Source organism: Acipenser ruthenus, chromosome 2 (assembly GCF_902713425.1).
Source record: "Acipenser ruthenus chromosome 2, fAciRut3.2 maternal haplotype, whole genome shotgun sequence".
Lineage (NCBI taxonomy): Eukaryota > Metazoa > Chordata > Actinopteri > Acipenseriformes > Acipenseridae > Acipenser > Acipenser ruthenus.
In genome coordinates, this window is record NC_081190.1 from 8,525,252 (window position 1) to 8,543,134 (window position 17,883).

Here is a 17,883-nt window from a genome sequence, read left to right on the forward strand (position 1 = left end):
CGATTTATCCCCTAATATTAAGATGAAACAGGCATGAAATTAAGTATTAAAACATTGAGGATGTAGTCTAACAAGAGGAATTAAAATGTTGAACATGTAGTCTAACAAGAAGAATTAAAACACTGAGCATGCAGTCTAACGAGAGTCACTGCTGGTCATGCCTTGCTGCTGTGTAGAAGTGCCAAAATCAGAGTGCAATCAAACCAGAGGCACTGTTTTGAATAATTTAATAAATGATAAGGCAAATGTAAAGTACATTTGATGCACTGCCATAGGGGTTTTGTCCCCAGTCAGTGATTTGAGTTGAGGTGTAAAGCTTGCTTGCAGTGTGTGCGTGATCACTGGTTCACTCCCAGCCTCCGACCTGTTACACTAGAAACAAACAACTTCAGTGCCACTTGTAATATATATTTACAGTGATGTACACTGCACGAAGTATTGGGATGCTTGGTTTCCCAGTAATGTTGTAGCACTGTACATTTAGATTAGGGGGACTGTCACACCAAAAGAGGTTTGCTTTGATAAATATGCACAGCCTACCTTGGTATGTTTGTGGAGAATCAGCATTTAAGATTCCCATAATCTAAAGATGTTTTTTAATTGTATATCAGACGTGTTAACCCATCTGTAACTGGTTGCCATACATCAAAGTCAGACACGACAGAGAGGCTGCCAGAATGAGAAAAACGTTTGAGCGTCACCCTGGTAGGAATGTTTTTGCCACAGCTGACAAAAAATGAAGAGCCCCAAGATGCAGCCTTAATACCATGACCTTTACAATTCCCCAAATGCTTCTCTTCACCTAAAAAATATAATTGAATCGGTCTCAAAGTTATTGTTTGAGGCCAAATGTGCTTTAATCCAGTTCAGAGCGATATCAGTAACTGGGGATTTCTCACGTCTATCCATCAAGGACATGTAATCGGTACTGAATGGAGCCAATGTATCAGGATGGATAATAACCATGTCATCTTTTACATGTGCTGTCCATCTGTGATCTGATTTATGTCCTGTCCAAGACCTCTTCTTTGAAAATTATACAACATCTATAATTTTAGTTTGATTGTGGGTCCGATATTTTTGGTCTCTTGAGATGCCCACCATATATCTCTCCTTTCCCATTCCATCAGAAACAGCGGTTGTGAACCACAATGGTCTGTTACCAGTCTCTCGTTGTGAGAAAATACACGTAAAAGTTCTTGAAAACACGCCAAGCCTATTCTGAATGTATCAACAGTCCCTCTGGCTCTGAAACTGAGTAAACCTCCCCAGCTAGCTTGTAATCCTTCAGTGAGGGACATTTGTTGTAATCCCACTCAGACCCATTGTTCTCTATACATCTTGGTTTCACTGAATAGATGATAATCATCTCTTCGAAAACAGGCAAATATTTTAATAAAGATGTACCACAACTGCAGTGGTGTCCCAAATGTTTGACCCACATACAGTATTTATCTGCAAGGCAGTGAGCAGAATACTAAACGGATGCTTTCCGTCCACCCGTCTGTCCATCTGTTTTTTGCGCTCCATAACTCAAGCGAAGTAGGTCATGGCAGTCACTATCACACCGGTAAGGCATATACAGGGATGTGGGAAACCTTTGACTTTTGACCTCCACGTCAAGGCCACAGAATACTAAGTCGATTCTCTGTTTTTGACATTCTCACAATGGGAGTAAAACTGATGGTCCTATATGGATATATTTTGTAGAATTAATTCCTGTCCCTGCCAAAACATGTGAGAATGTGGCTGCTCCTAAATAGAATCATTGATGCTAATTGGGAGCAGCCACATCCTATAAAAGGAGAGCCCAGGGCTTCATATTGAGAGAGGAGTTGGTGAGTTTGTTTGAATCTGGGGCAGCAGTGTGGCGTAGTGGTTAGGGCTCTGGACTCTTGACCGGAGGGTCGTGGGTACAATCCCTGGTGGGGGACACTGCTGCTGTACCCTCGAGCAAGGTACTTTACCTAGATTGCTCCAGTAAAAACCCAACTGTATAAATGGGTAATTGTATGTAAAAATAATGTGTAAAAAAATAATGTAATTGTATGTAAAAATAATGTGATATCTTGTAACAATTGTAAGTCGCTCTGGATAAGGGCGTCTGCTAAGAAATAAATAATAATAATCTGTGGTGTTGCTGTGTGTGTATATTCTGTCTGTGTTCAGGGAAGGCGAATGCCCAGCCTGGCATCATGTTTTGTTATTTTAAACTGCAGCTTCCTTGCCTCGGAGTCTCTTTCCTTCTGCTACCTTGCTACAGGTATGAACTTGGTTCCTTTTGCATTTGAAATAAATCTGTGAATCACAAGTAGGTCAGAATAGCCTCTGTTTTCACCTTTCTCAAAGTACAATTGACCAAGAACCAAAAAAACATTGATCCAACAATGTCCATCTAAGGATTCTCATATGCATATACTTCTGATCTCTGACCCAGGCTACAACATTTTTTTTCAACACATACAAAAAACTGAACAGCACACACTGTGACAGGACAGCGTCACGGCCAAGGCTGTTAAATGGCAGGCAGGAGAGCTAGAGGCAGAATGCTGCAGTTTTAGCGCTGCTGTACACTTTTAGCAACACAACGGAAACAAAATAAACAGAGAAGCAAACAAAACACAGGAGCAAAAGAAAGATTCAAATAAAAGGTTTAATGAAAACAAACACTCCTTATTGTTCAGGCTGGGCAGTCGCTTTCACTGAACTTTTACCTTCCTAAACTCACCCACAAACAAAAGATCTGGTTCCTTTTCTATACACATCGATCTGGTAGGGATGGAATTAACCCCATCCCTGACATAATTAAATTAAAAATATTGAAACTTTATTAAAACTAAACAAACACACTATTTACATGTGCAGGGCTTCCGCCCTATCACAGCCACTCTTCAGATAATTCAAATACTGTAAATTAAGGCTCATTATTTATTAACCCTAACAGTCACTCCAGTTCTCCTGTCTTTACAAATACTACAAATATTTAAACTGTCAGAGTTAAAGGATAGCGTTATTTAGATCAATTGACTATGTCTTGCTGTGTGATTGTATTGATCTGTATCAGTTTTGCATGACAGGATTAATCGTATGACTGACATCCTGCATTCTTTTTCCTAAAATTAAAAAAAAAAGTCGAACTGCATTACTTCTTTGTAAATTACAGTTCCTTCATCGTTATCAGTTACATGACAAACACAGTTCCATATCCAATGCAACAGTCAAAGGGTTTATGCTATTTACTGTTACAGAATGTACAAGTCGATATGCTGTACAGTCTCCTAACGTCTCAGATAATCTGTTGGCGAATAATCCTATTTGTCAGCACAGCTGCGCAACCTTCATTTTACACCTCCCTGACAGCCAGCTCTTTTATCTTTTAGTAAATCTGCCTTCTACAGAGCATGCCTGCTTTCTGTCCTGAAGTCTGTAAAGCTGTCGTCTTTGCCTCTGCTGTCAAATTATAGGATTCCCTTTGAGACACTGTAATCTTCTTCCCTGCCCTGTCTTTAATACCCACCTTTGAAGAGCAGTTTGACTTTAAAATGTAATTTAATGTATGTGCCTCTTAATCTGTTACCTTATTGAAGTCTGCTTTTCCTGGATTTATACGCTGTGTTACACTACATGCAAAATAGAGTATGTGCTGTTTAAAAAGAAATGGAATTTATGAATATGTATTTATTTGAATTACTGGTCATTTTTGTCTCGTAATATATCCTGTCTTAAATGTGTTTTTGCGTGTGGCTATGCTACACATTCTTCCATAGAAATGAACTTCCGGGGGCTCCCGAGTGGCGCATCCAGTAAAGGCGCTCCGCGCGGAGTGCAGGGTGCCCCCTATAGCCTGGAGATCGCAGGTTCGAAACCAGGCTAAGTCACAGCCGACCGTGACCGGGAGTTCCTGGGGGGCGGCGCACAATTGGCTGAGCGCTGCCCATTGTAGGGAGGGCTTAGGTCGGCAGGGGAATCCACAGCTCAACGCGCATCCCGACCCCTGCGCCCGATAGGGCGCCTGTGGCTCTGCAGCGGAGCCGCCAGATCTGTGTTGTCCTCCGGCACTATAGGTCTGGTGGCATCGCTGTGGATCTGCAGTACTAAAAATGACGGCTTGGCAGGAGCACGTTTCGGAGGACGCGTACTCCAACCGCCGTTTCCCGAGTTGGTGGGGGGGTTGCGAGCGGTGAGCCGAGGATACAGATAATAATTGGGCATACTAAACTGGGGAGAAAACCGGGGTAAAAAATTGGCGACGACTAAATTTATTAAAAAAAAAAGAAATGAACTTCCTGGTCTATAGCGGCCGGGTCACACAAACACTGGCTGTGAGAGGGAGCAGAGAGAGAACTAATGGCTTGCTGATTGTGGTTTGCAGAGTTACCAACGGAAACATCCCTTGGAATAATTCATTCTCACATGGATACTTGAATTAACTTTTGATGTATCACATTGAGAGACACTATTACCTGAAATCTGATCACTACTTTGGTTCTTGATCAGAGAACCCAGGGGAGGCTAACATGGAGATATACAGATGGTTCAAACCCTAAAGTGCATAGTTTGTGTACTGGCTGACAGTGTGATGACTTTAGACAGCTTTAATCAAGAATAATCACACAGACCCATTCAATTTGAAGTTTCAATGATTCAGAGCATTATTAGTACAACTTCGGTTTATTAAATGCTTAAAAATAGATTGAGTGGTTACAAACCACGTCGGATCCTAGCTGATAGGCAATCTGGGTGGTCCAGTGCCTGTACAAACGTAACCACCTTAATACTTCAAACAATTATGGTTATAACATATTTTGCCCTTGGGCTAGACATGCAAAACGCTAATAAACGCCCACTGCTAAAAATCCTAAAGCATCTAATATGTCACTCTGTAAAGCTCAAATATAATTCATAGCCCTTACAGAAAATCTTCAATATAAGACAGATATAAATTCAAGATTATGCTTACCTCCCAATATATGGATGTTTAGTGTAGTATATAAGTAAAGACTCAAGCTGTCTTCGAAGGCAGAGGCTTCTGAATACGACCAAACAGCAACCAGCTTTTCAGAGATCTTCAGACAATGGACCAAACCGCCTGTGTTACCAAGCTGAATGACACTTGACTGGGGTCTTGCCTTGACTTTTATAGAACTTTTCCTCTGCTTTGTGCGTCAGAAGACTTAATTAAATCTAAACATTTGGTCTGTTTTGGGAGCTCTTATCTTTAAGTGAATAATATATTTTAAAAGTCCTGGCAACGCCTTTAAAATTAATTGTATATGATCTCATGTTCTCTATATCTCAAATCTCTAAAATATGAGGTAATCTTGAGACTGATAACATATTTCCCAGTACCACAAAGTTCTTATTTCTTATTAATTAAGTTACAAGGAGAGAGAGAGATGTTTTTAATATATAACACCAGCTCTGTTTAATTATTCCAGCCTTGGTCTAAAATATATTTATTTCTCAACAGTAAAAACATACTTGTTAGTTTTTTCTCAATAGAGTGGTTTTGCTTTATGTATAAATGTGTTTAACAAACTTGGCTTTTCTCTAACCAAAAATAGCCCCTGCTTCCAGTAGTCCTTGACAATTTATAGATAAGAATTCAAGGGGCCCACTTTCTAACCAGAGTTTACTTTTAATTAATAAGAAACTCTACTGTAAGCACTTTCCCAAATTCATTGCATTAGATCATACTGTTGCTGGATTCAAGAGCCGCTCCGACCGGTATCTCTACAGATAAGACGGGCTTGCATCCTAATTTCAAGCAGCTAAGCTCCCATTCATTTTATGGATAACATAATGATGTAATGAGCATAAGATCATCTTCTTGTTTTCTTGTACTATGCAGTACTTCTCGTTTTACTGGCCCACAATCCCAGCTAGAAATGACAGAGTCCCACTTGAAATCAATTTGATGCTGCTGATGGAAATGAACAAGTGTGAATTCAACCCTCTTTCAAGCCAATCCCATTGGCAGATGGAAAAGAGTGCGTCCTGCTTTTATCTCTGCATTATATTCTGGGCTTCAATACCTACTGAATCTGCTGTTTTCACTTTCTGCGTTTCAAATCTGCATATTCCACAAATATACTTCTTAACCTCCTCCTCCCACTTTAAATAAAAACCCAGCTCTGCATAAAAAAACAACCGATTGCTGTTTTAATGCACATTCCACATTAAACTAAACGGCCTGACAACCCGCTGAGTGTGAATCAGATGCAAATTCTAACAGCTTTATAACTGTCACGCAGCTAATATGTTGCCATTTGGTGTCTGGTTAGGGTTAGGTGAAAGAAAGATGTTAAAAGAAAATGTGTTTTAATGAAACCTTTAAAAAATATAACAGGGAAAAGCTGATGTTTTAAAGCCCAGAACTGCATTTGTTAATTTTCAATTAGCATGCTTGAGCATATCTATCTAATTCCTTATTATAGAGTACATATCCCATTGCTAATGGTCCAAACAGCATTAGCTTACTCACTGTGCTAATTTCATTTTAAATGTGTTCAGTATGTTTTCTTGACGCCATTTCACCTATAATTTTCAGATAAATAAAACTGTTATCCTTTAACACTGTATACTTACCAAGCGACTCTACACATATGTCTTGTTATGGTAAGCAATACCCAGAGCCTATTTTTAAAATGATAGGAACTCTTAAAAGTAGTGTTGATTTCTTGGGATTTTTTTTTTTTTTTCATGACTGCTAGCTGGTCAGTCGTGGAGTAAAGTGAATGCTTTTCAGCCAGCGAACAACCCGTCTTCCTCTCATATGCTAAGAGATGTAATTAACCTTGTTGTGACCTCACTTCCTCTCGCTTCGTGCTGTTTATGCTGCTACTTGACGCAGCGCCACTATCATGCCCCTCTTCAAAGCGTGTCTTTTCTTTTGAAAATGAATAATTTTTATTGCATGCGCGCTTTAGCTATAATGTTATTTTTTGACAGTTCTATTCTGTCTCATCTTAATCTCTCCAGTTGTTTTACAGAAACTCAATCTCAGCAGGTCGCCTCTGATAGTCATGACATGCGTTTGCTGGTTTAAATTATTAGGATCATTACATGGATTGCTTTTGGTAAATCTCAAGTCCTGAGCTAACTCTTGAGGAGGAAGCCAGATAGAACATTTGGCAGCCGTATAGGATGCTTGGATAATAAATTAGCTGTGGAAGATTCGGAGGTCTCTGTACAGTATTTCTTTTAAGAAAACTAGCATTCAGTAAATATAAAATAGTTTAAAATGCACATACTTATTATTCTGGTATTTAACAAAAAAAAAAAAAATTCTGAACAATAAAGATAAAACCAGGCTATATTCAACCCTTCCTCCTCACTGTAACCGAGTGATAAAGAAAATGACACATTATCACAACCTACGGTGTGGATCAACCAGTGCAATGCAAATCCTGACAGCTCTGCCTCTGTCGTGCAGCTGCAAAGAGCTGTGTTGTGTTTAAGTGTGGATTAGCTTTGAGGCAGCCCATTCTGCGGGGGAAGAGGTTAATGATGCCTTTCTGTAGTTATCACATTTCTGCATAAACACAGGTAAAAACGATGTGGGATCAAATAAAAGCTGCTCTACATAATGACACCCTGCGTTCACCAAACTGCTCTCAGGAACGGGGACAGCATCACATTTTCATAAAGTTTTAATGAAAAACTAAAAAACTTATGATTGGTTAGACTGAATATTCTATCCACATAATAGGGCATTTCTAAATAGAAAAACCACATTATCAAAAGCAAGCAGTATCTATAATAATACCCATTATAAGAGGCTAGTAGTATTTTTGTAGATATCAAACACCGCAAGATAGAAGATTTTGTTGCTAGTCGTTTAATACGACAAGCTTTTGTCATGTGTTCTCCTAATAAACAGTGCTGATTTGTGTTCTCCTGTAAAGTTAAGACAGCAGCACTGCATTTGAATGGCAGCTGGTGTTGTTCCAGGAATGGGGAACCCTGACCCTTCCAGAGCAGGTCTTTGTTCCAGTCAGGTTCTAACTGTTTATTTGTACCAATTAAATGTCCACCCAGGTTGTAAAGCAGTTCATTGCTTCAGTATACCTGGTGCATGTATAACGGACCTCCAGGACCAAACCTGCTATATGGTGCATGTCCATTTAAAACAAGATATAAGGGAAGTCAAGCTACCTGACTAACAGCAAATTCAATATTCAATATTTATCAACCATTTTAGACAGATATTGTTGGAATAGGTTTTGTTTTCTACTTAACATTTTCTTTGTATAATCTGAGTTTGTGCGTATTTTAAGTGTTGGAATGAAACTCATTTTCTGTATCACCTTTACTGCGTATAACGGGAGTGTGTGTGTTTGAAAACATGTGCTTTGTATAACCAGTTTGGATGCGGCCCTGTGTGCTAAACAATATGTTTACATTTGGGGGAAGGGAGTCGAGCGTGTGTAAACTAGCAGGGCATTGGCTGTGTGGAGTGCAGGACCATATATGAAAACAGACTGAACAGGAATGTCAGTCCCTGAAGGTAACCACACCCACACAGCAGCATCACAGCCTATAAAAGTCACACGTACAGATTACTTAATTGCGTTTCCTTACAACCAAAAGCAGCATTCTAATGTGGGGTTCTGTACAGTAGGTTTCCTTTATGAATACAGTGCATTATATTAATATGCTCTCTGTATACCCTGTCACTCCCTATGGATCAGGATCACAATGCTGCCTTGCAATTCCACAACCTGGTCATTATCACAGAGTGCACGTTTATTGCAGGCGGGGGGGGGGTAATTGCACAAATGACATGAACCAGTAGGAACTGAAATGTGAGGGGGTGAAGGCCAGATGCCCCTTGTTTCTGTATATAAAAAAAGAAACCGCAGTGTTCGTATTATTTCATTGCTGGAGCAATTATCTGAGGAGTGCCCCTGGTAATATATACAATTAGTTGTTTGATTTGAAACGCAGCTGCTGGTATTTGTCATTGCATTCAACAGGGGCTTGCGCTAAAACGAGCTGTGAGACCCCTTCATTAAAGGCGAGGACATTTTATATTTGTATGTGCATGTGACAGGGTAGCCGAACAGCGACGTTCCCAGACCAGACAGCTGACAACACAGGCAGGTACTCGGGTGAGAAGCACACTGCGGCGCCGTTTTTATTAAACTCAAAAACAAATAAAAAGGTTGTACAAAAAACACTGCTCACAGAGCAAAATAAATATTGAAACAAAAACAGGTCACAAAGACTGACACCAACTAAACAAGTACGTGTAGCAATTGTTTTCTTTCTTTACTTTCGGTTTAGTTTTCCTGTCTTTACCTCACAGACACACACATTCCTCCTCGAACACCCCATCCTGAACCAGAACAGCTGCAGTCTTTTATACTTGTGACTATCTCTGAATTAACACTAAATGAATCCATTTCAGAGATGGTCACATTCTACACAAGTTTTGTGGGATGGGGTTCCCCATCCATGCTGCCAAACAATAACATTTAAATCATACAATACATTTCTCCCATGATAAATAAACAAAACACATTCCCTTTTAAATAATAATAAACACAATTAATTTAAATCAGCAGGGCTCTGCCCTGCCCCCTTTCATTATGTGCAAGGCTTTTCAGCCCTGCCTCACTAACTACGTGCAGGGCTCTCTCCTGCCTTGCTACAGTGCACTATTTATCACATCAGTTAACTGTTATTTTCTCCAAATGAAACATCACAAGTTCTGCGTTCATGGAGCCTATTAATTAAGTTTGATTTTGGTAAATATTTTAAAGGTCTCCCCAGGGGTAAGTTAGTTTATTTGTCCTGTCTTATTGTAATGCCTATACAGGTTATTCCATAAGCCAGGCATTCAATGAGTGAAGTGTTTTTAAGCATAGAGAAACAAATTCAGATTGTGTTGATGGTGCAGAGAGTCACTGATTTAACAAAGAACATCCTAATCATCAAAATATAAGGCATTCTAGACAACGTCATATGGGACTCCCTGTATATTTACATGCAGTGTAATTGCATAGCCTAACAGTTTTAACTAGAATAAGCAGTATTTCAGAGATGCAGTGGAAACGCAAAATAATCAGACAAATACTGTGTGTTTAAATAACTCTAAAATAGTTTAATTGGGTACAATTGTGTAAAATCCCCAGTCAAATTAAATACAATAAAAATGATAGTCACAGTTTACACATGGCTTAAAGAAAGCCACATTATTTTAAAGTACAAGTTATTCTGACAGTTTAGATGGAATACTTCCATCACTGCCAAAAGAAAACATTGGGCTGCTGAAACTAATTTGTGTTTATTGAATAATCTGTCAAAGCAATTTATAAGGCACAGTTCTGGGTCTGTATAAGTTGATAAAATATAGCAGAAGGGGAGAGCTACAGAAGTACTAAATACTGAGGCATCAGGTTGAGATTGCAAAAGATTTTACATTAGAGCTTAAAGTATGAGTCTGAACAGCTCGGGCTATATGCCTTTTTGTAATGAATGCACCTGTGCTGGCATTACCTTATCCAGTGCACAGGTACCAGCTCACTTCCACCTGTGCTGGCATTACCTTATCCAATGCACAGGTACCAGCTCACTTCCACCTGTGCTGACATTACCTTATCCAATGCACAGGTACCAGCTCACTTCCACCTGTGCTGGCATTACCTTATCCAATGCACAGGTACCAGCTCATCTCCACCTGTGCTGGCATTACCTTATCCAATGCACAGGTACCAGCTCACTTCCACCTGTGCTGGCATTACCCTATCCAATGCACAGGTACCAGCTCACTTCCACCTGTGCTGGCATTACCCTATCCAATGCACAGGTACCAGCTCATCTCCACCTGTGCTGGCAGTACCTTATCCAATGCACAGGTACCAGCTCACTTCCACCTGTGCTGGCATTACCTTATCCAATGCACAGGTACCAGCTCATCTCTACCTGTGCTGGCATCACCTTATCCAATGCACAGGTACCAGCTCATCTCCACCTGTGCTGGCATTACCTTATCCAATGCACAGGTACCAGCTCACTTCCACCTGTGCTGGCATTACCCTATCCAATGCACAGGTACCAGCTCACTTCCACCTGTGCTGGCATTACCCTATCCAATGCACAGGTACCAGCTCATCTCCACCTGTGCTGGCAGTACCTTATCCAATACACAGGTACCAGCTCATCTCCACCTGTGCTGACATTACCTTATCCAATGCACAGGTACCAGCTCACTTCCACCTGTGCTGGCATTACCCTATCCAATGCACAGGTACCAGCTCATCTCTACCTGTGCTGGCATTACCCTATCCAATGCACAGGTACCAGCTCATCTCCACCTGTGCTGGCATCACCTTATCCAATGCACAGGTACCAGCTCATTTATACAGAGCAGTGTATAGACAGGGGTCAGACAAGGACTGTCAGACTTGGTCTAAGAACATAAGAACATAAGAAAGTTTACAAACGAGAGGAGGCCATTCAGCCCATCTTGCTCGTCTGGTTGTTAGTAGCTTATTGATCCCAGAATCTGATGTTCACTTAGTTCAATGTAATAATCAAGGACATGGTTTGAATAAAGGCCTGGGCTGGAAATGCTGGGGTTGCCTCTGCCTCCTGTCTCACACTTCATTTGACCACAGCCAGAGAAAGAGATATATATTCACTACACTTTAACCAATAGATGATTCTCAGTCTCAGTATTTCATACCATTTCCAATCAATTGTAAAAATGTGAATATAATGAAGGCTTTGATATTGGTTATGTACATTGTGCAACAAATGCCAGAGTCTCATGCTTTACAATGTTGCTATAGACATGTTTGTGCAGTGTAGGTGGTCCTGATTTATCAAAACTGTTTACCCCGCTGGTTTCAAATGATATCTTTATTTTTGTTTAATTACATGGGGGGGAAAATATCCCACACTGAGCCCTGTGTTTCTCGGAATAATGTCAGGAGCCAAAACCGCAGTTCAATCGTAGAGGGTAGCAGAGAGGAGTTCGCTGCCCACCGCAGCAGTGAATCATCTCGGTGTCGTCTCTGCAGCGTCACTAGCTGTCAGTTGCTGCTGCAGTTTAAAGTGATGACCTCTGTTCTTCACTGTTAATACTATATTGGAGTATTAGATTTACTATAGATATTTTGGATGACGAGGTTCTGTCGTTTTTTTTTATCTCCTATTAAGTGTTCACATATAGAGCATTTACCCACTGTTTGATCAAACACATTTTTTGATTAATGATGTATGCGCATTAAGTCTGCTCCTGACGCTGTTTGACAAAAGAGAAACGTTTTTTTTAATTGACAAAACAATAAAAACCAAATATCAATAATTACAACTAAAAATAATAAAAACATTTTTAAAAATATTTCAACAATGCAACTAAATATATATAAGAAAATATATTTAATGAAGTTATTTAAAATAATATATACGGAGACCATACATGCTTATTAAAAAGTTAAAATAAATAAATACATTTTACATGTATAATTTAATTCATGAAATGCTGCTGCCCTTTGTATAAATAAATAAGCCCACTATGAATAATAGAAACAATATTAAAAATACGAAAGAGAAACATTTTGAACATATCCCTCCCTACACGTGTCCAGGCTTTGGGCTATGGATTTCTAAAACATCGATGAACCAAATAGACACTTATGTTGCAAAGACAACAATGCAGCAAGCAGTAGTCTTGCGATGTGCATTTAAACAAATTAATCATATTTCAAATGTAACGAAAACAGCAGCTATCACTGCACTATACCAAGCAACAGGTGCTGGTATCGCTGTTGTGTCAGTCCGAACCAATTTTAATACAATGACCTGAATGTTTGCTTTTATATTTAAATAAACAACAAAACATAATCTTTCTTCAAAGAAGTATCAGGTTCAGTAATACAAATATGTCTCAATGACACCTTAACAATAAAACAATAATGTTGCCAAGGCTTTGTAAATACAAAAACGTACAGTGGAGAGCTCTATACAACTACAGCAGGGGGCAATTAAGTCTACATACAAAGCAAGCTTTATGCTACTATACTAGGCTACACCTGCTACGTTTTATAAAACAAGGCGATAGATTATGAAAACCTAATCGTAGCTCTGTTTGATGCGTTACTAAATAAAAGCCCCGTTTTTTTTTTTTTAAAGACTGAGCATTACTGCGCGAGATGTTTCTGTCTATGTTATTTTGTAAATTATTTTGTACTGGTCTCTAGCCCCCCCCCCCCCCCCCCCCCCCCCTCCCCCCCCCCCCCCCCTCCCCCCTCCATTAGTCGGGATTGCCCATTCTACTCCCAGGATACAATGAATTATTGATTGCATTCTACCCTACCCTTCACTACTCTCTCTCTCCATCCCTCACTCTCTCTCGCTCTCTCCACCTCTCTCTCGCTCTCTCTCTTTCAACACCGCAGAGGCTGACTGCAACGTCCAAAAAAAAAAAAAAAAAAAAAAAAAAAACCCACTAGCTGCCATTTTACGCTGGGATACCATCTAAATTCTCCTCAAGACTTAAATAGCTGTTTTTTTGCTATGGGTATACGGTATTAGTACTGCTGACTGTATCTTCTCTCTGGCACAGGTAAGTGTGGATTTCAGTCTATCGTCTGCCTTGCCTACAATCTATTGCATGTCTCCTTTTTCAAGTTCTTCTGTTCAAAGACTTGTTACAAAGGGAGCACTGTAGACATAGAATTTATTTTGTGTGGTTTAAAAGTAGATAGCATCTTATGACGGGTCTCCCTCCCCAGATTTGAGATTTAGTGCATGCAAGTCACGGTGAAGCGCATAGGAGAATTCATCTGCATAAATGCCTTACACTTTCAGAGCGACAAAGCTACATGACTACATGTGCTCATTCATAACTTTGGGTGCAATTTGTTATCTCCGAATGGTTTTAGTTTAGTTTCAGATTGATAGTAAATCAGAAATGTGGTTGGTGGAAAGTTAACTTAGTGGAACTGTTAAAATACGCTACTTACGTTCGCCCTACTGTATGTGGGAAACCACAGATCGCCAAAAACGAAACCACGGTAGGCTAATGTAAGCTACAACGTAACCTTTAATGCCTTGAAAACCAGTCCCATTCACGTATAGCAGTGGTGTTAAACCAAGTTCCTAGTACCGTATATGCAGTGCAGGTGTGTTACATGGGTCAGCCGTGTATATTTGTGAATGCGCTTAGCTTTGCAAGAGTTGCTGATTCTTGAATCAAGTGCTGCTATATAGGCTGCAGGCACCTTTTTATATTATAATATAACCGTCAGCACTCGGGAAAAGTTATCCGGTTTAGTAAAGTGTTGCATGGGTAAGTGATTCGTTGTTCAAATAGCTTGCTCTTAGATATTATAAGAAACAGATGGATTACATGAGTTCAGATGTTTATCAGTTAACATAGGGATTTATACTGTATCTGTAATGTGCAAAGCAAATCCATAGGTTGTACCTGCATTCAATCGTGGAGTGTCTCTCGTTCCATTTGAAGTGCTTGGGGTGTATATTATTGTGTGAAATATCTAGCACAGTAGTTGTCTCCAAGCGCATACAAATCGCTCTGTATTATGCGATATAATCTTTTTTTTTTTTTACTTGTGTAAAGGGATTCGCTGCTGCGGGTACCGAGTCATCTCCGAAAGCACTCTGTTGATTTCAACGGACAACGAAGGGCAGCAGAAATCTCATTACAAAAGCTAGCTTGCGTCAGAGTAGCCTATACCTTGTGATTGGTCATCCTTGGTTCATGGAAACGCTATTAGATCGATGACTTTGTGGTGAAGCCTTTGGTAAAGGATGCATATATGGTGCACGGAATGACATACAGTATGCTTGGTTGCACTGAAGTAGAAGACATTGTGCTCAGAGTTAAAGGATATATTATACGTACAGTTATTTATACATGTAGAATAACCGAATAAACTGGCGCACTAAACTCAGTTCTACTTTTTGAATTAAACACAGAATGTGTTTAATTCCAACATCAAGGTGAGAATGTTCAAAGCGACTTCAAGAAAGTCGTCTCAGCCTTTGTGAAGATTTCTTTAAGAACCTCGTAACAGTTCATTATAGCATTCCTAATGTAATGACTTCTTTTCACATTTGGTTTGTCGCTGGTGGAAATCTATTGAACGTTGTCGGTGGATACATTATTGTCAATCTAGATAATCAACCGTGGCTGCTTTCCATTGATTCAAGTTGAGTTTTAGTTTATCATCGTCAAGCACGCAGGCGCGCAGCTTAGCTATTAATCAATAACCACACAATGATTCACCTCATACTGTATATTTGTAAACTCGCTTTTTTATTTTTTATTAGAAACATGAATTTTCTCTCCTTAAATGTGAACTGTTGTTGAGGGTTCATCAAATGTTTTAAATTTAAATCTGAAATATTTTTGTGGTTTCACAGTTGATTCAGTGGACGTATTGCATTATGAATACAGTATATATTGCCAGTCTGCGCGTCACGGTGTGTTGTGTTTCATAATGGAATTTCACAGATAAGAGTTGTGCGTATTCTGCAGTATAGATTAGATTCATTCAAGCCTTGATGCATACAGTATAGTTGTTATACACACCAGTGACGCTAATGGAGCTTTTGTTCTTTTCTTAACAATAAAAAAATATCCCTTTGAAAGGAATACTGACGAATTGGATTAAATAAACAGCAAAACACATTGCTCAGTAGCACTGCCCCCTATCACGTCTCATTCTGCATCAAAACGTGTTCAATAGACCAGCAATTTACTGTGGTACCCATCACATCCTAATGCAGACTAAAAGCTAATGTAGCTTTTATCTTTTCAAGACTGTGAATTAGCAATCATCTGCCGTCAAGAAAAAAGTAATATAACATATCCTTTAATCTAAGAATAGCACATGTCAATTAGTGTATGTTAACGGGACTTACATTTAGAACACTTTAAGGCTTAATCTATTAAAACTGCTATGTTACGTTTGTCTTTTTGTCCCAAATATATTGCATATATAATGCACCACGGACGCAACCAAACTGTACAAAACAAGCATTTCTTCTGCTGTTTCCAAATACAATTTTACTATGAATTTCCCTAAAGACACCTTTTCAACATGTTCTTTCATTCTTGCAGTCGATATGTGTGTTACTACCAGCATCGCCTTTTATGCCCAATAAAGGTGTATGCCTATTGATTAAAATGTACCAAGACATGACTGTGTTATAACCCTGTAACTAAGCGTACATCAATAGTTGTAGTAATACCCATGCTTTATTATGACTTCATTACTAGGCAGTAACACACATTTAGCTTGTTAATATAAATGTAGGTATTGTTTATGTATTATTCAGCATTAATGTAATACTTAACTATGTAGTAATGGATTTGAAACCCCTAAGCTGTTACCTAATTTTGAATCATCTGAATGATTGTGTTGAGCCAACACTGGTAAGGCAGCCCTAGCAGTTAAACACCACATACACTGCTGAAAGAGATGTAAAGACATCTACTGTAGTGTAAGTTTGTCATTAATAATTGGTAAATCCACAATGCTAAATGCTGCTGAGGATTTCTCTGTCAGAATGCATGCATCACAGTGCAAACGCTTGGCTAAACAAATGTTCACCACACAGATTAACCCTGCTTGTTGCCCTGTGAGGAGGTTGCTATAGCTGCCACTCTAAGGACCACTCATGCCATAATTACACTTTTCTTAGTTCAAAATGAGCCCCCATGTAAACTGGAAGGGTTAGTGTGTTGGTGTAATAGTACATGTCGATTAGAACAGAGTGTTCATTGACATGCTGAGTCAGTTTTAAGTAAAGTTTGGTAGATATTAAACTTTTCTAGATTGTTGACTAATTGGCCAATCATGTTTGGTAATGTGGTAAATATTAATCGTATGATAGAACCACTTAATATCTGAAGGGACTGCATTTCTACTTCAATACCAGCGACTCACAGTTTACAAGTGTTCTTGTGGAATGGACCAGATTAATCAAGGCCTTTACACAAAAATGCAATTTGTTCATGTTTTTTTTTTTTTTTTTACATTAAATAAATCAATAGAAAACAATTAACACACTGGTTTTATGACTAATTATGTAACATGAACGGTTTTATTTGATCAAATGTGGCACTGATTGCATATCAGTGTAGACTTTAATACATTTGGCCAGAAACTGTATTGTAAAGAAAGTCTGTCCTTTGTATTGTTAACTAATGTGAGGATTGGAACTCAATACAAATAGCAAAAGTCATGTCAGGACAGCATTCTATGTGCTTAGCTGGTGAATGTGTTATACAGCAATGCAAGAGTCTATTTAATGAATGTATTAATATAGTGGATTGTGCTTTACCACGTTGATCAATACGAGCTGTTCCCATTTCATTACATGTATTAGTTTGTAATACTACAGCTCCTGTTAATACGTTTAATAACGTTCAGTGCCGGTACTGGTACTGAAATGAAGAACACAGGCAGATGTTACAAGACTAAAATTAAACCCATCAGAAGGGTCATTTCAGGACTCCACAGCAAACACTTTTAACTGTATCCTTTAAAAAATAAGAAAATCAAAAACACGGTAACCATTTATCAGTCAGAGTGAAGAGCTTTAAAACAAGAGCAACGGAGGGATGCACTGGCAGTGAGATGAGAGTGACAGTGTGTGTGTGTGTGTGTGAGGGAGGGAGGGATGCACTGGCAGTGAGATGAGAGTGACAGTGTGTGTGTGTGTGTGTGTGTGTGTGTGTGTGTGTGTGTGAGGGAGGGAGGGATGCACTGGCAGTGAGATGAGAGTGACAGTGTGTGTGTGTGTGTGTGAGGGAGGGATGCACTGGCAGTGAGATGAGAGTGACAGTGTGTGTGTGTGTGTGTGTGTGAGGGAGGGATGCACTGGCAGTGAGATGAGAGT

At 39.3% G+C, this 17,883-nt stretch overlaps 1 protein-coding gene across 1 annotated transcript in view; it reads left to right on the forward strand.

The window, feature by feature from the left end:
* Window positions 1-13,372: 13,372 nt before the first annotated feature.
* LOC117403799 (synaptic vesicle glycoprotein 2C-like) overlaps window positions 13,373-17,883 on the forward strand; it is a 61,420-nt gene continuing 56,909 nt past the window's right edge. Inside the window, exon 1 of the mRNA XM_058988332.1 lies at window positions 13,373-13,576. The gene's annotated coding sequence lies outside the window, so the exon portion shown is untranslated. The remainder of the gene's footprint in view (window positions 13,577-17,883) is intronic.